We start from the raw sequence: 13649 nt of genomic DNA, 5'->3' as shown, positions 1-13649 counted from the left end.
CTCACAAATCCCCCATCATCATATGCCTTCTCGAGTGCTCCATTTGGAAGTATAAGCTGGATTTTGATATCCACATCTTGAATTCCATCATCACAGAAATGTTGTATGAGCTCTGGAAGAACTTGTCCTCTGTGAACAACCAATATTCTTTTCACTCTCTCATTGGTTGGCATGATTTGTAGTGAAACAGGAACTGTATCATCCAAATTCAGATGCTCACGTTCAGAGAGGTCTCCAACATAAACAATGTTGCTGTCTTCTGAACAGTGGCGGATGCTGGTCTTTCAAGGAGAAGAAGCTCAATTTCGGCCTACATCATAAAATGTGTCGGTTTATTTATACGTAAATTCTACCCGTTCCTTTTCAATAAAATGTTCTGTGACCCTGTCGTACCAACAAGAAATGTTTCTTTCTTTGTTTCTTTTAATGAAGAAAATGCCGCTAAGAGGATTAGGAAAATCTCCGGTTCAACTCAAAACAGAATGAATATTCAAAAAATTTAAATTAAACACTCCCACGGAGGTTTACACCAAAAGATCGCTGATTCGAACATTTTGCTGTCAATCAAAAAGGGATTCAGCCTCAGACAGATCATCCAATCATCATGCAGAAGCTGAGCGTCCGGGCCAGCCGTGGCCAGCCCACTGCCCCATAGACCCCCAGAGACGCTGAGCGTCCGATGGGCGGGACAAAGCCCAGCATTTATCCAATGGCTCGTCTCGTTTCGCTGCACTCTTTGCTTCGCTATTGCTTCGCTCAGCGTCCACACCGTTTAAAGCACCGTGAAGCTGCGGGACTGAGTGAGAGGAAAGCCGCATCGTTACCAGTGATAAGAAGCTGATTCTGAACAAAAGTTGAGCACGTTGTAGCGCATATTTAGTCAATGACATGTACACACAACAGTTTATGTTTGATCACTTATTTTTTTACATTTTAGGGGAAGCTGAGCTTCCCTTGCAGTCTTAGAGCAATCGCCACTGCTTCTGAAACATCTTCAGTGACACTGCTTACATACTCTGTAAAATATAGGGAAAAGTCAAAACCCCCATCACTCATATTGCTTCCAAGATATACCACTTCTGAGCTAACTGTTTCAAAACTTGAAGAGGAGGCTGTAGCATCATAAACAGTAGAAGCAGAAGAGGACTTCTGAATGTCACTTCTTTTTTTCTTTGTGGTCAGGTAAAACCGCAGAAGACTGAGTTTTGTGTCATTGTATAGTTGTCCAACTGTAGTTCGGTCATCAACTGTCAACTCTTGATAATCCCTGAGATCAACCTCAAAATCTGTTATGGGCCCAAGAACATTTTTCCCATCTGGAAAAAAGAGGTTAACTGCTTTCTCCATCAAGTCTTTCTTCTGTGCTTCCTTTGAAACATCAACTTTTCTTGTTCCCCCTCCACGTTTTGTTCTCACCTGCTTGAAATTTTGTTTTTCATCATCATAAGTCATCCATCCTATTTCTACCTTTCTCATGGTCTTCAGAGCGTTCTTTTTGGGGTGGGTTGATGATTTTCCTCTGTATTTACATCTCCATCATTGTCAAGTTTTCTTCTGGATAGTCTATTTTTCAGGCATTCAAAAAGCTTTGATTTCTGGGTTTTGTGGAGGTTACTTTCCTTTCGCCGACAAAATCCCATTACTGCTAGACGATCACCATATGATGATAAAGTCTTCAGCTGCTCATCTGTCATCAACTCTATCGTGCTTATATCAATCTAAATAAGGATAGAAAAAGTATGAGAAATTTATTTCGGTTAGACAACCTATTCACTGCTGATAGCACAATAAAACTGTAAGTTAATTTATTTAATCTATCAAGAAATATTCTTGTGTTGAGTTTAATTACATTTTCACGCTCCATGGTCTGTATTGTTTCCTCGGGAACCCTTCTTTCTCTCAGGAACTGACTCAGGTCATCCATTCTGTAATCATAAATAACTGTAACACAAAATTCTCTAGTAATATACATATGCATTATAAACACAAAGAAACCTAGCAGATGAGCTAGGATTTTGGGAAGTTGGTACTCTTCCCTGGAGGGATGGGCCAGTTTAGGACTTGTAATGAGGAAAAACATCAAAAGGTCAATGATTTATGATTGTAAACATGATTTGATACAAAAGATCAATGGCAGAGGATCTTCAGTTTGTAACATATGTGTGAGAAATAAACTGAAATGTTTAAAAAATGTTCCAAAAAGAAAGATTGGAAGGGATTAGCATATTACTCTCTTTACAGCCCATAATATCATTAAACCATTCAAGCAATTGGGAGAAATTGCAGTGTGTAATAGTAAGGCCAACAGCCTAAGCTGAGAGCGAGAGAAAGACCAGATATGGCAGAATGAGTTTTGATATCATTGTAAATCATTGTAGATGAGAAAATGAGATTTAAAATTATATTTTGGTCAAAGTCCAGAACTTATTCATTTGGCAATACTTCTTTAGAGTATGGTGACCATATTTTTGTTTTCAAAAAAGAGGACACTTTGGGTAGGAAGGTGGTATAGGGCAGACATACACCTTCACTTTGTTACGGTACAGCCCCTGACCGTCTGTGTATCTCCGTGGTTGTGTTCGTGTGTTTGTCAGTTTCACCTGTGGCTCGTCTCGTCATCACGTGGGGATTATGTGGTCTGTCTATTTAGTGTGCGTTCGCGCAGTGTCCCGTGCTCGTCTTTGTTTGAGTCAGTTCGCGTTGTACGTCTATTTGTTATTCGTGAGCTGTCGCGCTATTTGTAATACGTAAATAAATGTGTCGTTTGTGCACAACGTTGGACTCTGTGCCTCGTCCGTCGCCCAGCACGCAAACGTCACACACTTGGGCCAATGTGGTGGTGGTGGATGGTTTGGGGTGTCATTTCTAGTAACTGGTGGCACTATGCCAATGTTTATAGGGAAAGTTTATAATTTTGGACTAACTGGACTGTTTTTATTGAAAATGAGCATTCCCCTCACACATGCACTTTACATAGTTCTGCCTTTATATTTTCTGTTTGCACATCTTTATTTTTACACCTGGTACACTTTTATAATGCAAATCTACCTAATCTATTATTATTTATGTCAGGTTTTCATTATTTATGAAAACTTTCCTGAATGTAGTGGATCGTAAGAACCACGATGTAGGGAAAACTATATATTGTTACCTCCAGTGTGCAGGGAAATACAGGATCAGGTCCTGTCCCCACTGCCCAACTCAACTTTACCCATAAACAATACCGCAGCCTAGGAATTTGAGCTTCAGGGTTTACTTTTAATCGTCACGGTTTACCTGAAGGAGGATTGTTGATGCTACCCAGTTTGCAGCAGTATTAAGAGAAAAGCTGTCCCTACCCTGGAGAACAGTCCACATACATCAGACAATGCAAGTACTGAAAATTCAGTTTACTATAATGCCCCAAATTTATAGTTAAAGGAAATAACCATATATAGTAAACACCCAGATGAGTATTCTAAATAAGATGGTTAATTAGGTTATTTAGTATAACACCCAAGTCGCATAAACATGGACAAATCTACAGTGGTTACTGTACTAACAAAAAAAACAGCTAAAACTGCATATACATCTTACAATTGCCCATCACCCGAGAATAAATCTTTACCAACCCTTACGTTTCACTTAACCACACATATTTTCATGTACATTCAGTATAATTATGAAGTTAACCAGTGTTATACCATTACAAGTTAGGAACACAAACAGTAACTAACATTTATAACTCAGAGTAAGTACTAATATACAGTCTTAAGGTAGAAATCAACAGATGAATGCACTTGCAGTTCCAACAGTTGCGTTGGCTAGCTTTATGAGAGGCTGATGCAGAGCAAATCGAAGTTAGAAGCGCATGGCGTGCACAGCCATTGCTCACGTGAGAGATGTTTACGTTAGTTGTCCTCGGCGATTACGTTACACAATGTAGAGAGATGGTAGTGGAGAGTCTCAATTGGCAGGTGAAACACAACGCAGTAGCGCTCAGCTGAATGGGTTATGGGTAATCCTCTGGGTTAACAGAAGCCCCGGGTACGGCGGCGTCGCTTTATAACTTGATAACAAACGGAAAATAAACCGACTGGCAAATCCAAGGTAATACGTGTTTCACAAACTGAACACTTTTTTACTGCTCTACAAAGAAAAACGGGAGTTCCACATCCCGCAAAATCATAATGACTAACTCACGCACTTAGCAGCATCTCCGTCCTAACTCGGCCCTCTCTCTTCAGAAAGTCGTCTCAAATCTTCCTCCTCCTTCAGGAATGATAGACCGCACTCTCCGGCACACGAACGCCGCTATATCGGACGAATCGCGTTGGAAACATTTCTTATTATGTCTCTTCGAAAGAAAACCGCCGCCATCAAAGTCTCTCTCTCACCACATTTCACGCTTCTCGCTCCACTCTCACGCGCCTCTCCTCCCCCCAAGCTGCTCGCTTGCGCTCATTGGCTGACAGTTCACATATGTGTATGTAATCCATAAGCAGGGGTGAATCAATCAGTCCATTCCTCTTTAGACTGTGCATCCACATGAAGCTGTAATCTTTGCCCAATAGTCCATCATTACCTAACAATGCACCAGCTTTAGGTCATGCATTCTGCTTCCCAAGCGTCCTAAGAGATGACACAGTATAGTCATTGTTTCTGTAACGCTTTAGTGAATTTGAATTTGTATTGCAGATGTCTGAGGCTGTCTTCCAATCAGCTCACTACAGCACTAAGCGTGTTTCAAAAAACGGAAATGTTCACTTGAGAGATATTGTTAGCGATGTTGTTAGTGATTTAGTATGCGGATTAATCTGCGCGGGTAAATTGTAAATTGCCGACCGATTCTGACAGGCAAGAATGCAGGACATTAATAAAAATGTTAAATTAATGCAAAAGGCCACACGAATGGCGAATCGAATAACGGACATTTTGGGCATATTCGATTTTTGTAGTTCCCAAAAAGGTGGTCTCCCTACGACTAGACGACCTCTGATCTGTGCCATCAATGGGTGCAATGTAAAGTATTTGAATTCATTTATTAGAACAACACATTTGGACACAGTGCATGCGAGTTTATGTTTGTGTTAAGCTTATACTTGCATGGGTGTTACTGACTAACCTGTCGGCTCCTTAGCTTCTATCCAAAGTGTAATGAACTTCACTTAGGATGACGCATGTGAAACTGGAGAACTAGCTATGACACAAAGTTGACCCAAAATTATTCCAAACTGTAACAAAGTAATGCTAACACCTTATACGGATGTTAATCGTACTAAAATACCGTACTAAAAGTGCCACATACCTCACCAAATTCATATACATTTATATGCAGATGATGAACGATTCAGATGCGAGTGCGTTGGTTATCTCAAAATAAAGACTTAGTATCTCAAAATAATGACTTAGTATCTCGAAATAATGAGAGCAATTTACTTAATGAGAAAAAAAAATTTTTTTTTTGCGCAAAAAATTTTGCGAGGACAAATTTTCCTTGCGCAAGCAACTCTCTCCTCGCGCGCGAGAGTAGTTTTGCTCGCGCGAGGAAGCTCTCTCCGCGCGCGAGAGCATTTTTGCTTGAGAGCGATTATTGACTTGGATTTGACATCATAGTGCACCTCTATGACGTCAAATCCAAGTCAATAATCGCGAGCGCGGAAAATCATTTCGCGCGAGGAAAAGTGCCTATTCGCTACTCTCGCGCGCAAGGAGAGAGTTGCTTGCGCGAGGAAAATTTGTCACACCCTTTCTGCTTGCGATTATATGGAAGCCCATTCCCGCCACCTAAAATAAAAAAAAACAGCACATATATATTTTTTCCCATTAAGTAAATTGCTCTCATTATTTCGAGATACTAAGTCATTATTTCGAGATACTAAGTCATTATTTCGAGAAAAATTTGTCACACCCTTTCTGCTTGCGATTAAGCTCCTGCTCGCGGAGCAGATCGTTTGATTTTTGACAGTCGTGGGAGGGACACAGACAGGATTGGCTTCTGGATGTGAATTGTGATTGGCTGTCAGTAGGGTCTGTTTCATATTTATTTTTTCACGATATCAACGCATTTAGACAGTTGGAAGCTCCATGAACTATGGTAAAACAAATAACCAGCTAGCTAGCTAGATATTTATAAGTCCGACAAGTTAGCTAACTATGTATACAATGCTAATGTCAGACTTATTTTAACATACACAAAGAAAAGTTTTGCTGCAAGGTATTGTTAGTTTTCACATTAACATCTAAGGATTTTTACCTCATAAACCAAGTGTCCACATATGTGGGCATTATGCAATAATGGCAATACGTTGAACGATGTACCATGTCATAGATTTTTAAGCCGTTCATATAAATAATAATAGTAAATTTGTACAAAATGTGTTGTTGCTGTAAATAGAAACAAATATAAAATTTTCAATTTTTATTGCCTAAAAAGCTAAATCTAAGAACATTTGTGTGTGTGTGTGTGTGTGTGTGTACTGTTGGTGAAAAATTGATATATTGTCTTACTGTAAAATTCATCAATATACACATATGTACTTAGTAGTGAGTAGAATGGAAATCACGTTATTAAGGTATATATTGAACATATGTTAGGCCTAGTACACGTTGATCATTGTATGCCTTACATGCTTGTAGGCACTCTCTCTAGTAATAAAGTAGTAAATTGTGTGAAGGCACTCCTTGTGAGATGAAGGCAGACAGCCCTAAAGGTCTCTGGTCTGTAGATAAGGATGAGCTGCATCTGAATGGTGCATCTGACGTACTGTGGCAGGGAAGGAGTGATGGGGGTGATACCTCACCCCATCACCTCACCTCACGTGGGCCACCAATGAGACCTAACATGCTTAACTCTGTGAGTGGGGGGCAGCTTTCTCTTGCAGACGCTCTTGAGTGGGTGTACTGGAGATCTCTGGATCGATCCATCTTTCTATTTTTCTGTCTTTTGTCTTTAATAAACTTTGTACTGTACTCCGATACCATACAATATAGCCACACATAAAAGCTGTTTCTGACAGCTTACTAGTTTATACTTGACACGTCGCGGCGCGAGGGTCCGCGCGGCGAAAATTACGTAATCGCAATGGCACCGCCCGTGCGCGAGGGCCTCACGTGCTGTCGATTCGCGAGGTCGTGCACCTCTCGAATTTTGTAACTTCGCGCGCGCCGCTCTTCAGCGCAATGAACAAAGTCATATTTGAAGGATTCATACACCTTTACAAAGTGGAATTAAAGCACTTGTACGTCACTTTAAAGGTCCATTTCAATATTTCCCAGCACGTTCAACTTTTTTTAAAAACATTTTTTAATTAAGTTAAATATCTATACATATACTCGAAATGATTCGAAATAATTTGCTTTTTATCACATTATTTTCAAAACACCCAATCTTAATGTCTTCACGTTCTCTCATGTTTTGTCCTGAAATTACAAGAGGCTCGTATTTGTTAACGTAATACAGGAACTGTTCAGTCAGACAGCTATTTGTTGTGAAACGAAGTAGTTACAATTTCAAGCATTTTCAAGTACTTTAGCCTAAATTCCAGCACTTTTCAAGCCTGGAACACAATGCAACATTAAAATTCGTCAGGTAAATGTTTTTCCTTTCTTTTCTGCGCTCCAGATTTCTGTATTTACTTTAACTATCCACCACTGTATTTCCCGCTGTTGGGCGGGTACCAGCCGGCTGTGACGGGCAGGGCGAGCAACTTAAAAAGGAAGCGATCACGCCAAGTCTCAGGGAAATAGGATGGTTTAATAGAAAGTGTGCAAACCAAAAACCCGTGCATTGTTCCGAATGAAGGAAATAATAACCAGCAGTCAACTGGTACAAAGACAAGACATATATAGACGAACAAACGACCCTCAGGTGAGACGGATCACGGGTCCCACCCACCTGAGGGACGAACATCACGTGACCAAAAACAGGACCGCTGCCGCTGTAACCGGGGGCGACCGGTAGGGGGCCCCCCCACAACGTGACACCGGCTACAGTCGGTGCTGGATCAAACCATTTTTCAGTGGGAGGTGGGGGTGTATGCACTTAATGGAAAATATGCAGATAGGTAAAAAAAAAACATATATTTTAGCCATTGAGCTTATTTTGAGTACAGAAATTTATAGTAAAGAAATATTTCAAGATTATTTAAAATTATAGACTTTAAATAAAAATAATCTTTGATGGGCCCCCCTGGCGCTGGGGCCTGGGACAACAGACCCGGTTGTCCCCCCCTGTCGACGGGGCTGATCCCGCCCTGCTCGTTGTCTCTGTGATTTCCCATTGTTTGCCACGCCCCTGTTATCATTGTTCGCACCTGGTCCTTGTCTAGTCCTGTGTATAATAGTCCCGGTGTCTCCCATGTCTGTATCGGTCTTTTTGTTCATTCGTTCCGTATGCCCTCGTGGCGTTCGCTGTTTCTGTTCTGTCATCTTTGTGAGTACGTCCAGCCTAGTCTTTGTTCCTCTGCCTGGTTTTGTTCTTTGTTTTGCCATGTATGTTCGTATTTCAAGTCTGGACTGCCTGCCCGTTATGACCCATGCCCATGACTTCGACTCTGCCTTTGGAATTTCCTTTAATAAATCTCGCTCTCCTCAGCGTTTGTGTCCGCCTCCCTGTTCTGCCCAGCGCAGATCGTTACAACTGTTCAAATGTTAAGAGTTTGTTTCAAGATTATTTTAACAGAACAATACTTACTTGTTTTAATGAAAAGAGGATAGATTCTCACAATTTGTTATATATTTGGGCAATTTTTATAGAAAATATTCACTCTGTTCTTGTATGGTATATGTGGACAGTTGAATAACTTTATTTAAAAAAAATTTTATGTAAAATAATAAATCATTTGACTTTTTATGCAAGTCAGACTAATAAAAACAATTATTTAAATCTAGCCACAAGCGGAGATTGCAGGTTCACACACGTATAGGCCTAAGCAGCCAAAGAAAACCAATGTGTTGTTTTGAGCAAATGTTTGACCTTTGATATGAATGTATGAAGTGTTTTTTTTTATCTCAGATGAGGCACTAAATCTACAAAAAATCAAAATGTGGCTAAATGTATTGGCAAAAAATGATTCAGATCATATAACTAAATCACATGCTGAGATTAGGTTTGTGTGTATGTGTTTGCAAGGTGTTTCATGTAAGCAATGCTTTTCAGTAGGTTCCAGTATTTGGCCAGTAGATGGAGCCAAAATACTACCATACAGATATTACAGCGATGAAAAGAAATTTTAGTGAAATAAAATGTTCATTCCTGGTCAGGCAGTATACTTTTTGTTATAAGATGTAATTACAAAGTTATTTGGCTCATTGGTCTGAATCATACAAGATTCATTACTTCTCTGTATTCTGCATGACAGGATTGCAGCATTAGTTTTGATGATTTTAGAGGTTTTTGTGTACAGTAGCGTCCCCGACAGGTCAATTTGAACCAAACTTGGAGAACATCACAGGAACCTCAATCCATGACAGCATTTGAAATTAGGAGTTTATCACTGTGACAGAAATTATGTCATTCTTGATTAGGTCATGTCATTTAGATTATAAGAGATCATTATGAACGTTATGATTTAGTACATGTCGTTCTGATTAAGCAGAAGGACTACAATAATGAAGTAGTGTGATTCAGTGTAATCATGTACTTATGTTTAGTTAATATTATGCATTTGTGCTATACTGTGACCCAGGTCAGGGAGAGTGCGAAGGGTAAGAGCACTGTTAACTGGTACTCACTATTCTACTATACTTGGGTCATTTAGCTTTCTCTGTGTTCAACTGATACATCAGTTTCTTCCGCTAACTCTAGGGAAGTCCATATTAGGAGATACACATACGTGAGACAAAGTAGCCTGTTGGGCGCCCATGTTTTGGAACATGCTGTGCTTAAGATAACCTGCTTGCTAGAACTGCTGAATGGTGTTTAGGATTGTATATAAGCAGGGGGACTGCCCCCTTGCTTTGAGAGTTGGTTTACATGGTTTGAGTTATAGCAACATAGGTCATATATGGCATGGCCTGAATGATACAATGAAAAAAAAGACCAACCTGAAAATTTAAAAATCCAAAATTGTTTTGATAATTTGAACATTTTATTTCACTTGATAATTATTCACCTAGAGATTGCAACAACAAATACATTGTATATAGAAACAAATTTTAATTTTACCATCTATGGTTTCACAATATACTCTTGGTACAACAGTTATTTAACTCAAATGGCTCTTTACTGACAAATCAAGAATTTAGTAAATATTTAACTAAGGTTTATTAATTAAATTCAATGTTGCAATTCATTTTGCTGAATTAGTTATAAAATGCTATACCTGCTGGAGTGAGTATGCTATTTAAAAGTACACCAGGACATGATCCAACATTATTACCCATCGACCCAACCGATCTTGAAATAGGGAAAATATGTTTCTCAACATCACACAATAGTAATCATTATATATGCTCACTGTTTCAGAAAGATGGTGTATCTAATCCATATGTATCTATTGGAACACCATCTTTAACAACCTCGACTGGAAAGAGATCTGGACCTTGCCAGCAAAATATATATCATACATAAAGTGAAAGAAGTATATTTTTAAATAATTTACAGTTTATCCATCAAAAACATTTTTAACAATGGTTTATAAAGGACATGGAAGTGAATTGCACTTTCTGCAGAATACACCCTGACAACATTTCCCATTTCTACCAAATTATGGGAAGATATCTGCAACATATCTAGTACCTGTATTGAACCATTTATCCCTCTGCTTTAATTGTGTATTGCTAGCTACATGCCAAGTGCATTGCTAAGGCAGTTTTATTTTGTGTAATACAAATAGCTTACTTAGCTAGCTAGCTAACAAACAATGTAAACAATGCAAACGTCAGACTTATAAATAACTAGCTAGCTAGGTTAACTAGCTAGCTGGTTATTTGTTTTACCATAATTCATAGTATTTGGAGCATCCAGCTGCCTAAATGCGTTGATATCGCGAAAAAATATACATGAAACGGACCCTACTGACAGCCAATCACAATTCACATCCAGAAACCAATCCTGTCTGGGTCCCTCCCACGACTGTCAAAAGTCAAACAATCTGCTCCGCGAGCAGGAGCTTAATCGCAAGCAGAAAGGGTGTGACAAATTTTCCTCCGCAAGCAACTCTCTCCTCGCGCGCGAGAGTAGTTTTGCTCGCGCGAAAGTAGTTTTGCTCACGCGAGAGTAGGTTTGCTCGCGCGAGAGTAGTTTTGCTCGCGCGAGGAAGCTCTCTTCGCGCGCGTGAGCATTTTTGCTCGCGCGAATAAGCGATTTTCCGCGCTCACGATTATTGAATTGGATTTGACGTCATACACCTCTCCAATTTTGTAACTTTGCGCCCGCCGCGCCTCAGCGCAATGAACAAAGTCATGTTTGCAGGGTGCGTTTCTTCCATTTAAAATGTCAGCTTTTTTTTTCTAAACCAATTTAACATGGATGGTGTTGTTCTGTTTGTATTTAAAAGCTCTATCCAGTGGTGTGATTTAATTTGCCATTTTTGGACATTTAATTTTTTTTAACATACCTACGGCTTATGTTTTTGCGATAGTGAATCTGATAAAAACAAGAGAGCTTCATACCTTTTAAAACTCACTAGGATTCACAAAATTTGATTTGATCTTTAAATAATTTTCTGAAAGAGGACCCCCAGACAACTCCATTATATAAACATTTATGTACATTTATTGCTCAGGTGTTGCATTTTGTCACATAGATTCTCTCTTCTCTCCTTACACAGGCTGTTTAGATAAATATATTTTATAAATGTGTTTATTGTGTATAATTAGGCAAAAGAGGCCTTGACCCAACTACACTACTTTGTCAGTAATTGCTGGCATTGTCTTTTGCTAGGAAAGATTTTCAGTCAAATGAAAATTTCTTGCTTTAACAGGGTACCCGCGGGTCCTTAAAAAGTCTTAAAATGTCTTAAATTTAGTTTTCCATATTCAAGGCCTAAAAATGTCTTAAAATGTCTGGAATTTTATGAGGGGAGGCATTAAATTATTATAAGTGTGTGTTGTTCAGTTGTTCTGGCGCGATGTGAACTTTGCCGAATCTGGCGCTATTGCAGAAAATAACCGCTCCAGGGTCCTAGTGCTAGATTTCTAGCGTTGGCGTATACGGCCTCAACAACGTCAACAATTTTCGTTCGCCAACCCAACCCCCAACAATTCTCGCTCGCCACCCCCTACCACCCCCCCCCCCCCCCCCCGGCAACGATGTGGAACACACCTGCATCCCCGGTGATAGTATTATTTTTTCTTGTGAGAGGTATTAAAAAGGTCTTAAAAGTCATTGAATTTGAGATTTAAAAATGTGCAGATACCCTGTTTAACCCATGGTGTAGCCTAAGGGAAGTGTTTTCAGTGATGACGATAGATAGTTTCAGTGTGTGTGTGTGTGTGTGTGAGCGTCTGTTCAGCATTCTTCCAGTTCTTTCTGTGCATGCAGCAGCATGCTCTGTACTCACCTTGCCACGTACACACACACACACACACACACACACACACACACACACACACATACGCATGCACACGCACACACACACACACACACACATACGCATGCACACGCACACACACACACACACATACGCATGCACACGCACACACACACACACACACACACACATACGCATGCACACACACACACACACACACACACACGCACACACACACACACACACACACACACACATGTAGTGGAGACAGCTAAACGCCATTTCACTGTGACACCCAAAATGGAATCCTTTCCCACTGAACTGAGAAACTGACTCACATCTCTTTGGTTGCATGTAAATTTAAAGACTGATTCTTTACACAGCAACAGGCCCCAAAGGACCCACATCCATAGTGGTGTTTACCTCCCAAAAGCCTACAATGCTGACCTTATGATCTCCTGAGCTTGGGAGAGAGGCCATCTAAGAGAGGCTGGTCAAAACCAACCTTCGTCGAAGGACACTGGGACCACAGTCAGGAAGGACCATAAAACTCTAAATTCCAACCTTATCTGATCGCCCACAGTTTAAACCCACTCTATGTCCTGTGTTATAATCCAGAGCTGAAGATACAAATATTTCAGAGATCTCTGTAACTCCAAATCTGATCTGTACACAGAATTGGGATTCAGCCTACAGGAACCAGCTCGGCGAATGCAGTCTAGAGACACCGAACTTGACTACCTTCCATACAAGGAAAGATTAATTATTCTTGAAACCAGTATTCAGCATTCCAGCCTTAAGAACAAAGGACCACAAGACCATTTAAATGTGAACACTGTGCCATGTGGTTGATATAAAGACACAACTTATGATCTTTCATGTATTCAGTATTAAGTGATCTTATTAGAATACGTGTTACTGTATAAACACACCACATTGATGCATATCGATGTATTAGTTTGTATGTTACTCATCGAATGTAATCATTCTCATGTGTACGTATGTGACCTCACATTTATGCCTGTCTGTGCATTATGTCATTTGTTGTCCAAAAGTGGAAATTGAGAATGGCTCAATGTGTAGACTAATAGAACCAAATTAGTTCTTGTTTAGGCAGAGTATGTAAGACAATTTATTTAGGATTAGTTTACTTTGTCTTCGAATTGTGTTAATCTGTCTTCTTTGGTTAAGTCA

At 39.8% G+C, this 13649-nt stretch overlaps 1 long non-coding RNA gene across 1 annotated transcript in view; it reads right to left on the bottom strand.

Annotated features, from left to right (window-relative positions):
• Positions 1 to 666: 666 nt before the first annotated feature.
• LOC143484327 (uncharacterized) overlaps positions 667 to 13649 on the bottom strand; it is a 14988-nt gene continuing 2005 nt past the window's right edge. The window contains exons 2-3 of the long non-coding RNA XR_013122605.1: positions 1850 to 1925; positions 667 to 1718 (exon numbers count right to left, since the gene is read on the bottom strand). This is a non-coding gene — a long non-coding RNA (uncharacterized LOC143484327). The remainder of the gene's footprint in view (positions 1719 to 1849; positions 1926 to 13649) is intronic.

The sequence above is a fragment of the Brachyhypopomus gauderio genome, chromosome 2, assembly GCF_052324685.1.
Source record: "Brachyhypopomus gauderio isolate BG-103 chromosome 2, BGAUD_0.2, whole genome shotgun sequence".
Classification (NCBI taxonomy): domain Eukaryota; kingdom Metazoa; phylum Chordata; class Actinopteri; order Gymnotiformes; family Hypopomidae; genus Brachyhypopomus; species Brachyhypopomus gauderio.
This window is presented reverse-complemented; position numbering and strand designations above follow the sequence as displayed.